Raw genomic sequence first — 21,266 nt, forward strand, 5'->3', positions numbered from 1 at the left:
CTCGTTTTCCCCCTTCTTCAGATCTGGCGGTGGTTACAGCAACGGAAACGCCGCCGGCAGGCCACCCAACGACGTGGATGGTCGCCGGTGGGTCACGCCAAGAGGGCCGGAGGTTGGCCGTCGCCCAACGGCCGGCCGACACACCCCTTATTCCCGGTTTCTGCTTTTTCCCTTATGTTCGCGCTTTTGTTTTTTTTTTGTCTCTCGCTGCAACAGAAGCACAGAGGCTTCCATCACAACAAAGGGTGACAGATTCTGTCCCAAAGCAGTGGGTGGGTGTCGGCAAGACGCACGTCCGTCTCCTCTCCCTGTTCCTTTCTCTGCGGCTGCAACAGAAACCCAACGCTTCCATTGCCCATTCTGCAACATAGGAAGGAACAGGCACGTCGGTGCCCTCTTCTTCCACGTTTCTGCCCTATTCCTTTACGTGAAAAAACAGTATGCAAAGGGAAACACGCAGGGGAAGCATGGAGTGAGCCCATAACCCATTCTTGGAGCTTTGCGATGAATCAAGATAGCGACCAAAAGAAAATGCAGAAATCAAAAACCATTCATAGATCCATGTGTTTCATAGGGCGGAAGTAGAACCTGTAGAGGCGACCGCCGACTGAATGTCGGCGGCTGTTGGAAGAACGGCTACAGTCCCCATAGAGTCGTTCCCCTGCGGAGGTAGCGGCGGCGGCAGCGGCAGCGGCAATGAGTTTCTCTCCTCAGCCATAGCAGCCCAGTGATGGGGACAGACAATTCACGTATGGCTAAGGGGACCGATTACCCAGACGGTAAAAACTGAATGTGTCTCTCTCCATCACAAGGCAGGAGTATTTATACTTAAGGGTCCGAAACGGATATGGACTCCTATCGACGCAGGACTATCCAGATGGGGAAATCCCAACATGGTCTTCGTGGGGAATTGACGGTGACTGCCATTAAAAAATAGAAAGAAAATTTGCGGTTGAGAAAAAACAGTTGAATAGTTCAATATTTGCATGATTGAATACTTTAATACTTAGCATTGCATACGAACGTTGACTTATTTATATGTTTTACAGGCATTAGTTCATTAGAAACTTGAGATGTAGTTCAGTGGTGGGGACAAGTCATAAACATCACCAACAAGAGATTGCGCCACTTGTCTCAATTTACGCTTAATCAAGTTTAAGGAGGATACATAGGATCAGCTCCAAAACAAGCAGCTGGTTGGGCCGGTGGGGGTATTACTTGTTCGATTCAAATGGGTTATGTATATATACTCTTTATATTGGGTGGACATGTAGATGCAGTACCCAGATCATCAACATACACTGTGACATTATCAGGCATCGATGCGGGCAATACCTTGAGGGGAAAGAAGAAAAAAAAAGGTGCTTCAGCCTTTTTACCCAGACAATAGGTTCTAATCATCTTGCTCATCCTAAAGGAGGATATATAGGTTCTAATCTTTTGGGATTATATATTGATCTAAGCTGGTGCCATATACTTGTCGCAGTTTTCCTGTTAATAGTAGTAGAGTCAAAAATCTTTTTGACAAAATGCACTAACAATTTAAATTGTAAATTTTTAAGGGCACTCAAATATAAATAAGTAAAAGTTCGGAGATTTCAGTAGTAAATAAGATACTTTATTTGGGCTGGTGTGGGCGAGAACAATCTCCCACAGCAGCCCACAGCGCCTCGGCCATTGCCTGGCAATATTTTGGTGCATATTCTGGCATATAGAGACATGTGCTTCCACCCTCACTGGTGACCGATGAAGGAATTCATTAACTTAAACATTATATTGAAGACAAACCCAAAGGGATGTTGGCAGGAGCAGTGGGCATTGGGTATCAAGGGTTATAGACATGCAGTTCAAATTATGTGACTGCCTCGCAACACCAAATATAAATTTTCACAACGCACAGATATATTTTGTAATGATTCTTAAATCGATTAACCTGCAAACGATAGATTGAAAAACCCATAATTTCTCCTTGGGTTCAACTAAGAAGAGTATATATATATATATAGTCATAACTCATTATGGGAAGGTCAGGATGAATGACAATGAGATGCTATTTTCCATACCAATCAAGATGCCATGACAATTTGGTTGATGGATAATGACATCTAATTGCAACCTTTCCTTTCTCCGTCAAACCTTGATCTCTTCTTTCAGAAAGCACTCATTTCAATCTGATCTTGAAGGAAAATGGAATTGTTGACGCAAGGCCAGAGCAAAGTGAGCAAAGCCTTTTTTTGAAGTTTTTTGTCAGAGTCAATACTAATGACATAGAATTACCATTTTGTCTTTCATTTCCATAACCTTTTCATGAAGTTGGAAGCACTTTTGACAATTTCCTGAATCAGTGAAGGTCAGGACTCATTATGGAAAGGTTAGGATGAATGACAATGAGATGTCAGTTTTCATACCAATCAAGATATCATTAGTGCTGACCATACCAAAATCAATGACAATTACAAATTGATGTTCTTTAAAGTCCAAAAAAATGACATGACGGACTATAGGGAAGCCAAAGTGAAGCGAGTGTGTTGGAGCTACCTTTTCGTCTTATGTGATTCAGAAAGAGGGGGGCGTTCGTAGGAAGAGCCGTATGAGGCAGCTCACGTACGGTTTGGGAGCCGAGCCCCAACACAAAGGGGCTTAGGTCAACACTTATATATTAGCCAGTCATCAATTGGAAGCGGGGCAAAATGGTTATGAATTTAGATTGGTCCAAACCTTCGACCAATGGCTTCTTGCGACCCGCCCATCATGCCCATCAAACCCTGAGGTTCCAAGAAGAAGGGCCTAGTGGAAGGGGGCAGTTAGCAGGCTGCTTTTGGGCCACGCCCCTGCTTTTAGATACGATATACTTGATCTTCATTATCAAGTAGGAAATTGCATACCATTAGCCGATATATGTATAGGAACATGGGTACATGATATATATATATATATATATATATATATATATATATATATATATATATATATTGAAAAGATACCAAACTTTTGATTTTAACAAGATTCATTAAAGTAAAAATGTAATCACACACACACACAATTGAACTATAATTGAACTATATTTGTTGCGGCTGGAGTTTACTCATGAAAAATGGCTCTATTATGGCCCCGTAGTGACTTCATAATTGTACGATCTCATGATATCTTTTGGGGTTAAAATACCGATAACTTTCTTGTCGTTTCATCTAGTTGGTTCGAGGCTTGTATGCTTTACGCCAATCAGAAATAAAAAGTATAGCAGTGAAAATTTCATGGCCACATCTGTATAACTAAGCCTCGTTGCCGCTGAATCAATGACATAGGTGCTGCCGAAATGGACTCCTTGCACTGCCAAAATGGACTTGGTTGGAGTGATTTGCAACAGTTCATATCGGTGAAATTCATTACCACACTACAACAAATGCGTGTCTCCGACGACCCATACTTAGTGCAAGAGTCGTAGCGGATAATTCTCGCTCCATACCATCGACCCGTTTTTCTTTTAACTCACGAACCCGATTTCTCAAATTTACGCGCGAGCCCATTTATCCGTTCTCCTGTGGTGAATTAGGGGAAGCTTCCTTAACGAAGTCTGCAGCGTTGTAGGCTCTGTCCGATCGGAAGATGCTGACAAATGGATTACTGATCGAAGTGGAGAATCGCCAAATTGAAGCATTTTTTGTGGTTGATCAAAAATATGGCAAAGATATAGGACGTTCATGCGTCATGCGGAAAGATTGAGCTCTTGCTTTTGGCGTTCCTTTGAGCTGTTCTCGCTGGTCAGAAACTGGATCAGGTTTAGCTTTGATTTTTGGAAGGTCGATGAATTGTGAGGGGAATTAGGTCGTTAGTGCAGCTATTCGGGTGAACGGAGAAGGAACTTACCTCACCTTCAACGAGATCACTAGAGAGGGTTTCCAATCAGTTAAACTGTAGCTCTTTTTCTTTCTGTAGTAGAAGCCATTTGAGCAATTTCTTTTAATGAATAGGATTTTAAGTCACTTTCAGGTACCATTTTCTGTTGCAAGGGTTTCTATCTTGACTGCTCGTGATAGCTTTGCTGCTTATTGGTGCTGATTTCTCTTGTGAGGTATTCTTCAAAACCTCTTTCCTGGAAGCTATTAGGGAATGCACTAGTTTTTACATATCCATTTAGCTTTTGTCTTCTCCCGTTCAATTTTCTTTTCTATGTTTTATCAATTATTTTGTTGGTTGTTTGATCGAGTGAAAAGTGCTAGTAATTGGATGTGTATAGAAAAGACGCATTGATAGGTACCAAAAGGAAGGTGCCAAATGTTGCATAATTTCCCCCCTATTAAATGTTGGGATATTAACATCATACCTGGTTGTCAAAATGATGAAAGGAAGTATGGGTTTTTGAGGAATTTGTTGTGCTGAAATCACCAGATGCAGTATTCGATCCAGCAACCGTATTTGAACCACTAGAACTAGAAGCTGAGTTTGATGCAGTTATTGAACTGGCTCTGATACCATGTAAGGCCGAACACATTGCAGTAGGATTTCACCCACAGAAGCGCGGAGAGCTCATTTATACAGGGGAGAAACAGAGAGCATGGAGAGCAAAAAACACTCAATCAGTTTCATTTCTCTGAGAAGGCTCATTTATACTCTTTACAGAAGACTCTGTTAAAAAGTGGTAACCAATTCTGATACGCAGCACCATCTCTGATCTCTTGAATATTCTGGAGTCGTCTATGCACGTGCAGGAAATATCTTCAGCTTCAAGTTAACTTGAGGTAAATGACTTTTGTAAAAATATCTGTTATACAGTTTGACGTCAATTTAAAGCTGCAAATTATTGAATGCTGCAACATGAGTCTGACCCAAACTAAATACACATGTCGACGCTCAAAAACAATAAACAACCATCACCATGAAGAATATAAAGAAGAGTCAAATCCCAGAGCACGCACTTATGAAGGAGAATGTTGTGAAATCATGTTTCTGGAATTCTTTTGGAGGGTCTTGTTTTAGCCTGTTTTTTACTTATCTTTATTAATAATAACTTATCTTTGTAATAATAACATTGCTTTTGTTGTGCAGTTCCTATTTAATAACATTAGAATTAGATAGTTTGCATAATGTCTTTTATTTTTATTATCCCTTCAATTAGATGACGTATTTGAAAAGTCCAAGTTTACCTTGAAATATTTTGGGAAGATGAATCAAGTCATCACTTTATTGAAAAGCCAGTGACCTCTTGGTCATTTGGAGGCTTTCATTTAAGTGTAAATTTTCCAATCATCGTGGCATGATTGTCCTAAATTTGGATCTCACTTTATTTCTTTGTAAACTATCCTTGACCCAGGTTCTCTGCCCATGCCCTCGAAACCATGCCGTCGAAACCATAACGTTCATTCTTAACTTGATTTACTGTTGATTGAAAGTGCTATCTAACACAGTTGAGATGATCATATTATTCTCCATTTAAGTGCCTTAAATTTTTTGTGTTGCTCGCCCTATTCCTTGAGTATTCTTATTTGTACCTGGTACGTTTGGTGACACAATTCTTATGCCTGGTTGCACAATGTAGACTAGCTCCTTGCCTGCTCTTGTTTAAAAGACATCTTGGCTTTCTTTCTCATTGCAGTTATTTTTTTATACTTTTTTTGTGGGACTCATGAATGGAATGTGATGTATAGGCATAAGAGATGTGTCCACCGTAGAGCAAGCACAAACTGAAGTTTATCTGGGTGTAGAAACTCTGTGGCCATTGTTACTGGAGCTTCCAGGGGAATCAGTAAGGCAACGGCATTGGCCCCAGAAAGAGTAGGCTGCAAGGTGTGTGGACTTTTTTATGGTACACAGTCTTTCCCAAGAAGAGCTATAGAAATAAATATTACTATATTCTTTGTTATATGCATTGTTTTGTTGTTCTATGATATATTGACAACATTAGAACTTCAACTGGGGCAGTAGCGATGCTCCTCCATGAAAAGGAAGGTAAGCATTAAGGTTGCATACTAAAAAATATGTATGCAAATGTTGGGGATGAAGTTTAATCCCTTTCTCTCTATATTCCTCAGTTCTCCTGCATCATCGGAAATGTGAAGGTTACTAAAATTATGATAAAGGTGACTGAAGCTAGTAGATAATTCTTGTTTGGAAATAGGGGTAACACATATCATTACTAAGAAAGGTCTAGCTTCTTATGATGGCTTGTTGCTGGAGGGATTCCATCGTTTCCCATGTCTCCACCAGCTCTAGGTGTTCAATCTCTCCGCTGCCTCTCTTTCAGATATTCACGAGATATCAGCTTGGAGATATACCCGTGTCAAGTTGCCAGGAATGTGTGGTTGAGAAAGGAATGAGTCCCACTTGTTTCCAGACGTTGCAAGCGCGTGATCAAGTAGCTATATTATATTGATATATAAACTTTGACTTTTGTACATGCTAGTGGTGGAATGCGCCACATGGGCTATTCTATTTAGAAAGAAGTCAATATTATTGTGATCAAACTAACTATAGTGCCCTCTTAATTTTACACGTTATATATATTTTTTTCCTTTTAACCTTTCTGTGCAGAAAAGAGCGCCGAAAGCCCTATTTCAATGCTTGGGGACAACTCGGTGTTGTGCTTTACCTCCGTAAGGCAAAACAAAACATAAGCGTTATGTGCTTTTGAATGACTTATATTTTCCATAAGTATAAAAATCTTTTATTAACTTTCGAAAACCTATATCTGCATATAAAATCTATATATATGTTCTTTAAATTATCCAGAGAAGTTGGAGAAAAAACGCTAAATTTCTCTTTTTTTTGTTGGTTCTAGAATCACAAAGTTACTGTTTTTTAAAATAAAAACATTTTGGAAATCTCATTTTAGAAAAAACATTAATAAGAATAAATCCTAAGGAATTCAAATATAATCTCTTCAAGAAATTTTAGAAATATATAAAAAGTATAAATTTCAGGGTAGAATGCATAACAACAGAAGACTACAAAAATAGAGTAAATTTTCAAAACCATATCATATTTTATAAAAATGTATTCTCCAAAGCAAAACTTTAATGGCTTCCCGCTGATGCCTGTGGTTAATATTCAATGCATTGCAAAGTTGTATAGTTGCTCTGATGGGGACAAATCATAAACGCCAGTAACAAGAGCTCCGTCGGCTACAGTTCGCGAGAATCAAAGTTCAAACCATGAAAGTGGAAGGGTTCCTTATGAATTAATTAATGGTGACTGCCATTAAAAAATAAAAAGAAAATTTGCGAAGAAGAAGGAACAATTGAGTAGTTCGATATTTCTTGGATAGTTTGTTAGGTTACTTTGTGAGAAAGTTGAGATGTTGTTGGTGTACTGGTGTGGACAAGTAATAACCATTCTTACAGGAGCTTCATTGGCTGAAGTTAGGAAATACAAGATCTGCCCAAACAAGCATAACATAGGCTGATAGGCTGTTAAGCAGCCGTGGCGGAGCCAGGATTTTTTAATCGTGGGGCACTTGCCTTGGCGACACAAATTTGGGGTGGGCACTGCATATAATTTTAGAGTCATAGCAATGTGATGTTAGGACATTATAATTAATGGAATTTTTGAATGGCTGGCATGGACAGTGTCCACCCAGCTAACAAGAAGCTCCGCTGCTGTTGAGTAGGTAGCACAACAAATTTGTCACTTGTTCGACTCTGTTGGGGGCTATGCTGTTGTACTATATTGGGTGAACCCAACACCAAGGTGACTATACACCATCTCTTCGCCAAGCACCAATGCAGTCCTAGACCTTGAGAGCAATGTGAATCAGTTCTCCTTCCAGACAGCAGGTCGTAATCCTCTTGATCAGCTGAATGGAAGATATATATGATCAAATCTTTTAAATGTATATTTTGGTATAGAGGGATATATACTTCCCATCAAGTACACCCAACTTAAATTTTTTCTTGAAGACAAGCAATTATTACTTTTAACAACATATGCGGGGCATGATATTAGGCGTTGGGTTATAACGATCAAGGGTTATAGACAGGGCCGGCTGGGGCCTTGCGTTCCCTTATATTTTGAAAACTTTAAAAATTTATATGTAAATCTAAAAAATTCTAGTTTAATGTATACAAAAAAATTGAAAATTTTTATTTCAGCCCCATTTCTCTTTATTTTAGATTGTGATTTTGTAATTTTTACAATTTCTTCTGGAATGACAGGATGTTCCAAATATTAATATTATTGGAAGAAATATTAAAGAATTAAATATATCAGGCTTTTCCTAGTTGAGATACAGATGAACGTGACTGTATTGAGTTCGTACCTAGAGGTATTCTCTACTTGCATACCTTGGAAAAAGAAACAGATTTTTTCTTTTCCATCTCTGTCTTATTGCTTTATCAAGAAACTGGACTTTCACCCAGCTACCACTATCCTTGGGAAAAAAAAGTACCAGAGAAATGAACGTTTCAGTTTCTTCTTACACGCGGAGAAGAAAGAGACGTGTACAAATAGCAGATAAAAATGTTTTTCTTAGGTATTTACACAAATAATAAGCAGACTTTGTTCTTATGTTATCTCTTTCCGATAATTTCACAGAAGATAATAATATACATTTTTTTAAAGCCAACATTTCCTAATACTCTTGCAAGAAATATGTTGAAAAGAAATATCCTGGGGATTTTTCTTGTTGAGTTACAGATGAAACTGGCCATAACATTGATTTCATCTAATAAATAGCTCTCCATAAAGTAAGAACAAAAATAAATAGAAAGCGAATGCACTTTTGCATGATCTAGAAAATCTGAGATAGATCAAGCACCACAAGTTACTATTTTTTATCACATAACGTAATGCATTATATGCTCTAACTGATAAGTGATTATTAACACAAGGGTTCGAGCATAAACAAGCATAATAAACTATTGCACAGGGTTTACTGCCTAACTTAGCAGCTAATGACAAGCTACCTCATTAGATTGTCATCTGGACACTCTTAAGGTGGTCTCTGGTGCATGGGTTGCGAGAGCAGACCAGCTTTATGCTGCCACTTGTGGGACCCACTGTGTGCAAGAAATTGACTCAATGCAATGCCCTGAACAGTGAATGCGATTGTTCTTTCAGATGAAAATTTGATGTTCCACTAATTAGCCACATGCCCGCAGTAAAACCATGGAGACAATTTTTGGACGCCCGTTATGCATGTACAGCTAGGCCCACAAGCCAAGTCAAGCTAAAAGCAGGGTCAGGTAGAACTAAGCTCAAGCTAGATTTGATAAACTGTAATCATGCTCGAGCTCAGCTCATTTAGGATCATAAATTAGAACTAACTGAGCTCGATCTTGAGATAGCTCGACAACAAGCTTCTCAGGTTCCTACAAATGTTGGAGTTCATATAACAAAGGAAAGCCAGGAATTGGAGTTACGCAGCCTCGAAAAATGAATAAATAATAAAGCGATTTGTTACAGACACTAACTCACTAGAGATTAGCAAAAGTCATATAAGATTTGTTGAATAGTATTTACATTAAGTGGTCCTTTGGAATATTAAATAGTTAGGAGCTCTTTTATTAACATTTGTTTTTATTTTTGGACCTATTGTCTAATTGTTCAGTTTTACCTTAAAAGAGATTAGGGCAGATTAATGTTAGGATTTTCATTGCTCTTTCTGTCTTCTCATACCTGCGACCAGCGTAACTAAAGAGGTAAAAAAAAGAAGAGAAAACAGGGCAAGAGACAATGACGCAGGGAGTTACGTGGTTCGGTGCAATTGTGCACCTACGTCCACAAGAAGGGCAAACCGCTATCGTTCAAAAAATTGAGGGTAGTAGTTAGCCTGATTTTCTTTAAAAAGAGGTTTCTCAATCTTTACATCGACAACTGCTCCTTGATTTTAAGGGCTGATTACAACGATTCTGGTTTTTATTGTTTGTTGCCTTATCCGAATAACGGCTTCATGCGTGTCAATATTTGTTGCCTTATTAGCTCTATGCAAAGCACACGTATTAGCTCCATTGATGGCAGATGTCTCAACAATCTCCTTCTTGATATTAGTTAAAGTAACGCCCCACCTCCTTCTTGATATTAGCTAAGATAGCGCCTGGAGGCTTCTGGGCCTTATCTCTACCATCCCCCTCAAACTGGGCGGCAGTTCAGTGAGCCCGAGTTTGCTGTGTTAGCCATCAAAGACTGAATGAAATAAGGCCTTTGTAAAGATGTCAGCTTGCTGTTAAAGAGGGAAAACACCAAGTGTTGAGAAGCCGAGTGCTATCTTTTCACGCACGAAGTGGTAATAAATTTCGACATGCTTCATGTGAGAATGAAAAATCCGTTTGATGGAAACTCGAAGCACAGACATGTTGTCACAATATAGCATAGGCCACCATCAGGGGCGGAGCTAAGATTTTTTTTCGGGGCAGGCTAAACGGTTCAACGAACTGTAACATATATATATATATATATATATATATATATATATATATATATATATATATACTCACACACTTTAGATAGTATTTGCAAACCACAGTATAGTAGAAGTGAACATATGTTGTATATAATTGCTCACGTCATAAACGTGAAGTGCAACCTGTCCTACGCCACATTTGAATAATTGTTTATGTCATTAGCACAAAGCACGACATGTCCTAAGCAAATAAGATGTTTTATTTCTATTACAGTGAAGGTGTGACCATACAAATATCACAATGAAAAATATAGCAAACAAAAACATCTACAAAAAAAAATAAAGAGATTTAAAGCAGCAAATAAAGAAGACAATATTCACCACTTACACTTTGTAGAACAACGAAGAGTTGTTTCCTCCCCTCGCTAACTTGCTTTTCGAATTATAATGAGTGGAGTGAAGTCTTGCCGCATTATCAGGTGCTTGATTGGACAGGTCAAAATCAGCTACCTTAGCCGCATCATCGTCAAAGGAAGGAACCTCAAAAAATTGTTCACATGAAGTGGTGACTAATCTGAAAAATGAAACAGGGAACAACCTTCACACTTGAGCACACTAAAAAACTCCTTGCCTACAGCAAACCATTGTAATAAGATGAAAAGATATGACATGATTAACTAAATTTGCTGCACACCAACAAAATCAATAGCAAAAGATGCTGCAATAAAAGTTCTCTTGTAATAGATCCATGTTATAATCAATTTATACCAGCAAAGGTAAGAGCCTCAAAAATTGTTCATACACACTGACAACAGGAAAACAGGAGGATATATTGAAGGAGATAAGAATTTCTGGATACCCCAAAAACCAAGGGACTTGCTCAAATCTGTAATCTGTAATAAGTCATAAAATGAAAGAGCAGGGGACAATTTCTGAATTTCTGGATATACTAAATAACACCACCACCATACTGACCAAACAGAACTATTCGAAACTCTGAAGCTTTTAAAAGCTTCCAAGTTGTAGAAACCTGAATTTGTAATCAAATGCAATTTCTAGAATCTTGGGCACAATTATAACTCCTATACTAGAGAGACTAGAAGATACAGGTAATAGGTCCACAAAACATCCAAACAAAACTTGACTGTTCTTAGATGCTAAGACCAATTCCGATTTCCGAAATCAGGCCGGATGCAATGTGAGAGCTCATATTAGCTTTATCATAGGGACAAACTGAGTAAACAGCACATAACTACACATTTATACATACACACACATATAATCATCCCCACCTTCTTCCAACATACAGGTCTCAATGTGCTTATCATAAAAATATCAATAAGCGTCAAATCCGGTTCTTTTTAACGGAGGGTTTGAAAGGCAGAAGCAGGCTCAACAAACAATAACAGATTCAGTGAAAGATCAAGGTTAAAAAATAAAAAATGTGCATATAGAAATTAGAAACCCACCATAAAACGGATAGGAAAAAAATGATAGAAAAGGTTAAAAAAAAAGAAAAAAAAAACTAAAGTATGAAGGAAACCGCCCCATCATAATTCACTATGCAACAAAAGTAGAAGACCACTAAATAAAGTACGGAAGAAAGTCAGGAAACGGCCCACCTCCTTCCTGTAGCCAGCACAGCAGCCTGCTCAGTGCTCTCTTGTCTATTGGTCTCTCCTACGGACCTGCTCCCTTTCTCACTCCTTCATATTTCTCTTTCTCTATCGGGCCATCTCCCTCACTCTTTGTCTCTCGTTTTCTCCTCCCTCGCACTCTCTAGTCTCTCCCTGGTGCAGCGTGCGTTTTCACCTTTCGAAAATTGAAATAGGGCAAACCAAAGGGGCGGGCCTCGTTTTGTGGGTTGGAGTTGGATCCGGGTAAGGTAGGGCCAAATTGGATCCAGATTCAAATATTACATAGACGTAATAAAAATTTTGAATTTTTATAATTATTTTTTTTTGCATTTGCCTGGGGTAGGGCCATGGCAAGTCCAATGTCTTTAACAATAAAAGTGATCCAGGTGAGTTCAGCAGCGGCAGAGGCCATAGACAGATATTTGGCTTTGGTAGTGGAGAGTGCAAATATTGGTTGTTTTTTAGGTTGTTTTTTTATAGTCCAAGCGATAACAATTTGTCTTGAGAAAGGTGCAAAATCCTGTTGTCGATCGTTGTTTCATGACAACCAGCCCAGTCGAAATCTAAAAAGGCATGAAGTACAAGATGTGATTGTACCCCAAGATTACATCCAATATTAAGAGTTTCATGAGCATAACGTCAAATGCCTTCAACAAACTGTAAATGGCTCATCTTGTGCGTTTGCATATGCGGACTTATAAAGTTGACAGCGAAATAGATATCCAGTCTTGTAAAAGTGAGATATTGAAGACCCCAAATAAGGCTGCTGTGTAAGGTAGGGTCTGAAAATATAATGAATCATCTACCAGTGATTTATAATTTAGAATCAAAGGAGCGACAACCGGCTTGCATGGGAGCATTTTGGCATGCTCAAATATGCTATATGCATATCTCCATTGAGTTCAAAATAATCCATTCTTTGTTCTAAGCACCTCAATTCTAGGAACATGATGTAGAAAACCCAAATCCTTCATAGCAAACTCGTGGCTTAAATAGCAATGAAGTCATGCACAAAATAGGAGTTGCTTCTGGTGAAGATGATATCATCCACATATAGCAAAAGTAATATGGTACTTTTTTCATCATGGCAAATAAAGAGTGAAGAATCGGAAACACTGGAAAAGAATCCCATTGATAACAAAAAAGTTTCAAATCTATCATACCAAGCATGAGGTGCTTGTCGAAGACCATAAAGAACTTTATGTAGGCGACAAACATGATCAGGTTTAGTTGGATCTTTGAACCCAGGTGGCTGCTCAATATAAACAACTTGATCCAAATGGTCATGTTGAAATGGGTGTTTTAATATCTAATTGACGAATATCCCATTGATGAGAAAGAGCAATAGTAAGCACAACGCGTATAGTAGCTGGTTTGATGACTGGTGAAAAAGTTTTTAGAAAGTCGACACACAGGATTTGATTGAATCGACCGGCGACAAGTCTTGGCTTCAATCGGTCAAGTGTGCCATCACTTTTGACATTAGTTTTGTAAACCCAGCGAGTGGAGATACATTCATATCATTTTTGCGAGGGACCAAAGTCCAAGTATTGCAATGCTTTAAAGCACACTTCTCTTCTTCCATAGCTGTAATCCACCCAAGGTGCTGTAGAGATTCTTCAACTGTTTTGGGTTCAAGTGCCAGTCAAGGTTAAGAAATATTTGGGATTCGGTTTAGAGATACCTGCTTTTGCACGAGTCACCATAGGATGTTTTCAAGTAGTGCTGGTTGGCATGGTGGTCTCTGCAACCATAGGATTTGCTGGTACACTTTCTATCCTTTCATTTGACACAAGATTTGATGGCACACCATCAGACAAGGTAGAGCTTTGAAGTATATTTTCTTGACCATCATTGTGTATAGAAGTGGCGATATGTAGACAAGCTCTTTGTGAGGCATCATGAGCAACCAAAGATGTAGAATCTAGCATTTGAGATGGTTCACACCATTCATCCTTGTGCCTCTTATAGGGGCACTGCTGGCTCAAAATAAAATTCCTGATTTGGCAAAGGGAAAAACACTCTCATCGAAGACTACATGCCATGAGGTATAAATACAACCAGTAGGTGGGTAAAGACATTTATACCCATTATGAGTTGTACTATAGTCAAGGAAAACATAAAGTAAGGAGCGAGACTCCAATTTGTGCTTGGCGTGTTCTCCGAGATAATGGAAACATCAACTTCAGATGTTCTTAAGCAAGAGTTGAGATCCCCTGCACATAGACTGGAGTTCCATCCTCTTGTGAGCTATCTTTGTGAAAATGACTTGTATATGATCCAGAAATTCCTTAGATGAATGATGATGGGTCCCACCATGATCACCATCTGTTCACAACCCACACTAAAGTTGGGGCATCGATGCGAACCAGCGAAAATTTCAAATTGGTTTTGAGAAAATTTTTCAAAAGAAAGGAATCCCCCTGTCGGTATGAGGTCCAACCATTCCTACGACCTTAAATAGAAGTAATCAAACCGATATGGATTTTTTCGATCATGTACAAGTCATTTGATTGATGCAAATCTTATATGCTTGTACATATAAACTTTGGATTTGAATTTAAAATTTCATTTTGAATAAGTGATTTGAACTTTTTTTTGGAGTAAAATTGAAGCAAGTTGTTTGGAAAATTAACTCGTTTTGAGTGAATTGAAAATTCAACTTGTTTAAATAATCTGGATAAATTCTTTTGGGCAAAATTGAAAAATCTCTAAATTGGTTTTAAGTTGAAGACCATTACTTCGGTCGAAAATGTACCATTCGAATTTGATTTCAAAATTGATGAGGATATTAAAAATTGATTTGGATCATGGTTTTGACACAAGGTTTTGGAAATTTGCTTGATAATTTGGAAATTTGGGTTGAAAATTGATAGATAATTGAGAACTTGACTTGGGAAATTAGAGATTTTGTTGATTGAGATTAGTTCCTTATCCTGAACTCAAGATCATCTCATGATTTTGGATTGAAATTGAGTTCAACTTGTGATTAGGTTTTTAGGAAAAATGACTAACTTAGCTTAGCAAATGGTCCAAATTTTGGGAGAAACTAAATTTTCTTAGCAAATGATTAATTTTTGAAATCTCTTTTTGCCAAATCATGTGATTAGATTTAAGAGATATGAACTTGATTTCAAATAAGTTTTCTTTTTAGGGAAGGGTTGGGAGCAAGTAAAACTTACTCTTTTGATGAAGATTCCAAAATGTTAGAAAACATGTTGGTTTCAAACGTATTTTGGCCAAATTGGATTGGATATGATGCTTATGTTTTCTTTTGAAACTAAGTGAGATTTCCAAATTCTTATTGTAATATGTTTTGGTCGCTTTTTGCAACTCAAAAGTGAATCACTTAATTTCTAGAGAAAGTGTATGTGGTGCAATAGATTTTGGTGAATGTGAATGCATGAAAGAAGGAGAGAAACTATATGAGACATTCATTCTTCTCTCTCCCATAACCTCTCAATATTCATTCAATATATACATGCATTATATAATCTACACACGCAAAGATTGATTTTTAATTGAATGTAGGACTTTCTCTAAGTGTGCTTCACATAATATTAAACACAATAGTTAGAGATGCAGTCTACAAGCTTGAGACATTTACAAAATCGTCAAAATGATGAAAATCATGTAAATGATGTTAAAATCAATCTTCAAAATATATGAGAGACATGGACAACATCTACTTTTGCCAAAAAATAGCTATAAAATCAAGTTATATATTAATTTATATAGCTGAAATCTGAAATGTCAATTCTAAGAAAGCTTGTTTCTTAGAAAATGATGACAAATCATTGAAACTTGCTTAATTTTCCATAAGCTAAACATCTAAATCAGCTAGAGGAATGTTCCTCTTGAGAACATGCTCTCATTCATGTTGGGCTTAGACATGAAGTTTTAGAAAATTTTATTTTCTAAAATCAAATTAATTTTCAGATATTTATGCTAAAATATTCATCCATTCCTTAAATTTCAATATATTTGATATTCTCTTTTGGGAGAAATGAAAAATGAATTTTGAATAAGATTTTACAACATTTTGGGATCTCGATTGATCCCATGCAAGATCAAAAAATATTTGAATGAAACCAACAACCCTTAGAATGTTCTTAGGGTGCCAGTTTGAATGAGATTAGAACTTTCTCTAATTTTGTGAAAGATAACTACTTTGTGGTTGGAAATTAACTTTTCAAGTGTTTGAACCTCAGAGTTTTAAGCTAAATTTTATGAAAGCATGGTTTGATTTCAGCAATATATATGTGTTTTGCACATGTATTGCTGGAATTGACAAAGTTTTGAGATGAAATATTGTGTGATCTTGTAGTTTTGAACTATGAAGATCACTCATAATGAGATATTTGACAAGGGACCTCTTAGCTTATGAACTTTGATGATTCATAGATGGTTCTTTTAGGTAAGAAGATTGAACACTAGTTTCTAATCTCCTCTACCACCCTTAATCAACTAAATTAAGAATGCACGACAAAATAACTAAAAATGAAATAAAACAAGAGAATACTCAAGCTTGTTCATCTATAATTTTGCCATGCAAGGGTAGATCACATTCATGAGAATTTATCCATCCTTAGTAGGCATTTAAACTACATATGTGATAGCAAATATAAATCACTCTCGCATCGCAGATTCCTCTCATGGTGGGGAATTTAAAATGGTTTAGGCTAGCTATTTTAAAAGGGACGTGGCCTTGGGGTCCTTTTGAAAAGTTGATTCTTAGGTTCTTCCTTAGAAAAACCGATTGATACAAGCATCATGAATTAAAATTTACATTTGATCATAGGTCTCCCTAGCTGCACATCATTCCTAGCTATGAATAAAAATGAAGATAAAACCCTCCCATGGATGTACTAAAAAATAGATGAGAACAAGCTAGAATTACCAACCTTGTGCTCGACCTTAGTGCCCGAGGCTTCTCCTAGCTTATGCTCTAGATCAAGCAATGCTAAGCAATAATCCTTGCTTGGATTTGAGCTTAGTAAAGCTAGAGATGAAGAGGGTTCCTTACCACGAAAATCTTAAACAAGGGTCTACAAAAGTACCCTCGCTTAGCAAATTCGAGAGCAAAGGTAGATGTGATGGAAGCTACAATGAATGATGAGGTTGGTTCTAAGGAAAGAGATGACCAAACTCTTGAGAATGTTGGGAAAGTGGATAGGAACAGTAAAAGCTACACTACCTAAAGGAAAGGAGTGGCCTCCATGGCCGATATGAGGATGTCTGCAAAGATGTAGATGTTTTAGGGTGACCAAGCCAAAAATTTTTTATTAATGGGTCGAATTATAGTTTTGAATTTTAACAGGGATTAAAATATAATTTTTCAAAATTTTTATATAAGAAGAATGAAATTTTTTTAAAATTAATGTAAATTCTTTTTTTTTTAGACTTGATGGGGGCCATGGCCCCTGCCAGCCCTCCCCCATCTCTGCCCTGCATAAGCCAGCTTAGTCATATCACCCGTCCACATTACTAGAGGTCAAGCTCATTCAAACATGAGTGTATGGGTGCAGCGCAAGCAATCAGGGGTAGAGCCAAGGAGGGGTGGGGCTCGCATGGGCCCCGGCCCGACCTCAAATTTTTTTTAAAGAAAACTTACATGTATATTTTAGAAAATTTTACCTGTCTTATATAGAAATTTTGAAAAATGATATTTCAGCATGTGTCAAAATTTCTTTACTTCGGCCCCTCTTATAAAAAATTTCTAGTTCTGCCCTGAATGCAATCTCTTAAAGCAAATTAACAACTATAAACCACAACGGATTCCATCTTTGTTTCTCCAAAAACAAAAAGGAAATGTGAGTTAAAATTCCTTGGTCAGCTAAACTTTGATGTGTGACATACCTTTCATGTAAATAACCTACAAGCCCACAAAAAAATAGTTGTTTAAAGCAACATATTCTATAGCTCCATTGTCTACTTCAAAAACTGAAATAGAAACTAAAATACAACCAAAACAAGGGTCCACTAAAGTGCGCTAGCTTAGCAAATTCGAGAGCTAAACAAGGGTCCTCTCTTTCTCTCATTCTCTTTCTCTCAACCAATAAGAATATGAAGTAACACTAATTTAAACACCAACCAAACTAGGAAAAATGAACCGAAAATGAAAGAATGTATGAACCAGTGTAAAATTACCCTAAATCAATGGCTAGAGATCCCCTAGGAGAACCCTTCTTCTCATCATCATTGTCTTGATAAGTCTTCAAATATGCTGCAATGTTTCCCTTTATTTGAAAGAAATATAGCGACAACCAAATTGAATGAAAATAATGGAAGAAAGAAAATCTAATTGAGAAAGGAAACATACTACTCCTCGTCATCTTCCTAGCATGAGGATCTCTGATATTGTGGGGGATGAATGAAAAAGATGTGATGAAGGCATATGAACCCTCTCTCTCTCTCTCTCTCACTCTCTACTCCCCCCAACCCCCACCCTCTTTTAAACTCAGACGGAGCGCACTCAAATTATTTGAATTGTAAGGAGAAAATTAACAATGACCCACTATGTTTGACGTATTTGCAAAATGACTGTCGGTGGGATGTGCTAAATGAGTTTGAAATTGACCATTTGGGTTTGACGCGGATCGAGCCTATAAGGTTTAGGGTTTGATTACAACGGATACCTTTTTTTAATAGATTTGGGTTTGACACGCATCGAGTCCAGCAGGCTTAGGGTTTGATGACAATGGATAATTTTTTAATAATTGAAGGTGAGTTGTTATTCCACCGTGGGGCCTCTTCCCTATGCTAGGAAATGAGAAAGAGCAAAATAGAGAAAGGGAGAAAGTTTGAATGATGACTTCTTCTCCTTAGCTTATTCTTATCTTATTCTTCCTTTTGCTGGTCTTGGCTGTACTTGGCTGATCTTGATATTGGCTGCAACTAAAAGAAGGTGTTAGAGAAATCCCAAATTTTTGTCCCCCTATCTTCACTTCCAAGGTGGGTTTATATACAGGTGGAATTGAATGAAGAAGGAGAGGAGGTGGCTGTACCTACCTCCTTAACTCTCCCTTGGAACATGCCCAAGACCTGAGGAATTTGCCCATCTTTGATCTGATAGGATAAGATAGGTCCAGCTACATGCCAAGTTGGATTTAAAATTGATTTAAATTTTAGAAAATAGGCTGAGGTGGCTGTCACCACAACCCAGATTCCTCTTACGGTGGAGAATTTAAAAGGGTTTAGGCTAGCTATTTTGAATGGGACGTGGCCTTGGGGCCCTTTTGAAAACTCGATTCTTATGTTCTTCCTTAGGAAAACCGATTGATGCATGCATCATGTATGAAAATGTACATTTGATCATAGCTCACCCTAACTGCACACCATTCCTTGCTATGAATAAGAATGAAGATAAAACCTTCCCATGGATGTAAGCAAAAATAGATGAGAAGAAGTTAGAATTACCTACCTTGTGGTCAACTATAGTACTTGAGGCTGCACCTTGCTTATGCTCTAGATCAAGCAATGCTAAGCAATAATACTTGCTTGGATTTGAGCTTAGTAAAGCTAGAGATGAAGAGGTTTCCTTACCTTGAAAATCTTAAACAAAGGTCTACAAAAGTACCCTAGCTTAGAAAAATTTGAGAGCAAAGGTGGATGTGCCGGAAGCTAATGAATGATGAGGTTGATTCTAAGGAAAGAGAGGACCAAACTCATCTCAATGCCGCGAAAGTGGATGGTAACAACAAAAGCTGCACTACCTTGAGGAAAGGAGTGGCCTCCATGGCTGATACGAGAATGTCTGCAGAGATGTAGATGTTTTAGGATGGCCACGCCAAATTTTTTTTATTAATGCGTCGAATTACAGTTTTGAATTTTAAAAGGGGTTAAAATAATAATTTTTGGCTTTTTATATCAGATGAATGAAGTTTTTAAAATTAATGTAAATTTTTTTTTTTGAGACTTGATGGGGGCCAAGGCCCCTGCTAGGCATCCCCTATCTCTACCCTGCATAAGCCAGCTTAGTCATATCACCTGTCCACATTACTGGAGGTCAAGCACATTCAAACATTAGTGTATGAGCGCAGCGCAAGCAATCAGGGGTGGAGCTTGCATGGGCCCTGGACCCATCTCAAATTTTTAAAATTAATGTAAAAAAAAAAAAATTAGACTTGATGGGGGCCATGGCCCCTGCCAACCCTCCGCTATCTCTGCCCTGCATAAGCAAGCTGAGTTATATCACCCATCCACATTACTGGAGGTCAAGCTCATTCAAACATCAAAGATGTGTGCATGAGTGCAGCGCACACAATCAGGGGTGGAGCCAAGGGGGGGGGGGGGTTGGGGATCACATGGGCCCTTGCCCCACCTCATATCCAATTCCAAAAGGTGTCATAGATATTGCAACCTAGAAGAAACAAACAAGCAATTTAGGAATGTATGTTTTAGAAAATTTTATCTGTCATATATAAAAATTCTGAAAAATAATATTTCAGCATATGTCAAAATTTAGAAACTTTAATTCAACCCCTCTAATGAAAAATTTCTGGTTCTGCCCTACAAGAAATCTTTTAAAGTAAATTAAAACCATAAACACAATGGACTCCTTCTATGTTTCTCCAAAAATAAAAAGGAAATGGAAGTTAAAATTCAATAATTGGCTAAACTTTAATGTGTGAAACAATAGATTCTGTTACTCTATTGTCTACTTTAAAAACTGAAATACAGACTAAAATACAACCTAAAAAAGGATCCACTAAGTACGCTAGCTTAGCAAATTCGAGAATTAAATAAGGGTCTTCTCTTTCTCTCTCTCACCCAATAAGAATATGAAGTAAAACTAATTTAAATGCTGACCAAACTAAGAAAAATGAACTGAAAATGAAAGAAAGGGATCTCCTACGAGAACCCTTTCTCTCATCATCATTGTCTTGATAAATCTTCAAATATGTTGCAACGTTTCCTTCTATTTGAGAGAAATATAGCTACAACCAAATGATGAAAATATGGTAGTAAGAAAATCAAATTGAAAAAGGAAACATACTGCTCCTCTTCATCTTCCTCGCATGAGGATCTCTGATATCATGGGGGATGAATGAAAAATATGTGATGAAGTTATATCAACCCTCTCTCTCTCTCCCTCTCTACTCCTCCAACCCCCACCCTTTTTTAAACTCAGATGGAGTGCACTCAAATTATTTGAATTGCAAAGAGAAAATTAACATTGACCCTCTATGTTTGACGTATTTGCAAAATGACTGTCGGTGGGATGTGCTAAATTAACAATGACCCTCTATGAATGAGAATTTTTTAAAATTAATGTAAATTTTTTTTTCGAGACT

The 21,266-nt window shown here is 37.6% G+C and overlaps 1 long non-coding RNA gene across 5 annotated transcripts; it reads left to right on the plus strand.

Annotated features, from left to right (window-relative positions):
- The first annotated feature begins 3,349 nt into the window (after positions 1-3,349).
- Positions 3,350-6,496, plus strand: LOC116257013 (uncharacterized). Of its 5 annotated transcripts, none has more exons than XR_004173280.2 (3): positions 3,408-4,739; positions 5,646-5,946; positions 6,030-6,496. It is a non-coding gene; the product is annotated as an uncharacterized LOC116257013 (long non-coding RNA). The 5 variants fall into 5 exon arrangements; XR_004173282.2 differs by having other exon boundaries at positions 3,422-4,072; positions 4,347-4,739; positions 5,646-6,496; XR_004173281.2 differs by having other exon boundaries at positions 3,427-4,739; positions 5,646-5,784.
- Positions 6,497-21,266: the final 14,770 nt, after the last annotated feature.

Source organism: Nymphaea colorata, chromosome 7 (assembly GCF_008831285.2).
Source record: "Nymphaea colorata isolate Beijing-Zhang1983 chromosome 7, ASM883128v2, whole genome shotgun sequence".
Classification (NCBI taxonomy): domain Eukaryota; kingdom Viridiplantae; phylum Streptophyta; class Magnoliopsida; order Nymphaeales; family Nymphaeaceae; genus Nymphaea; species Nymphaea colorata.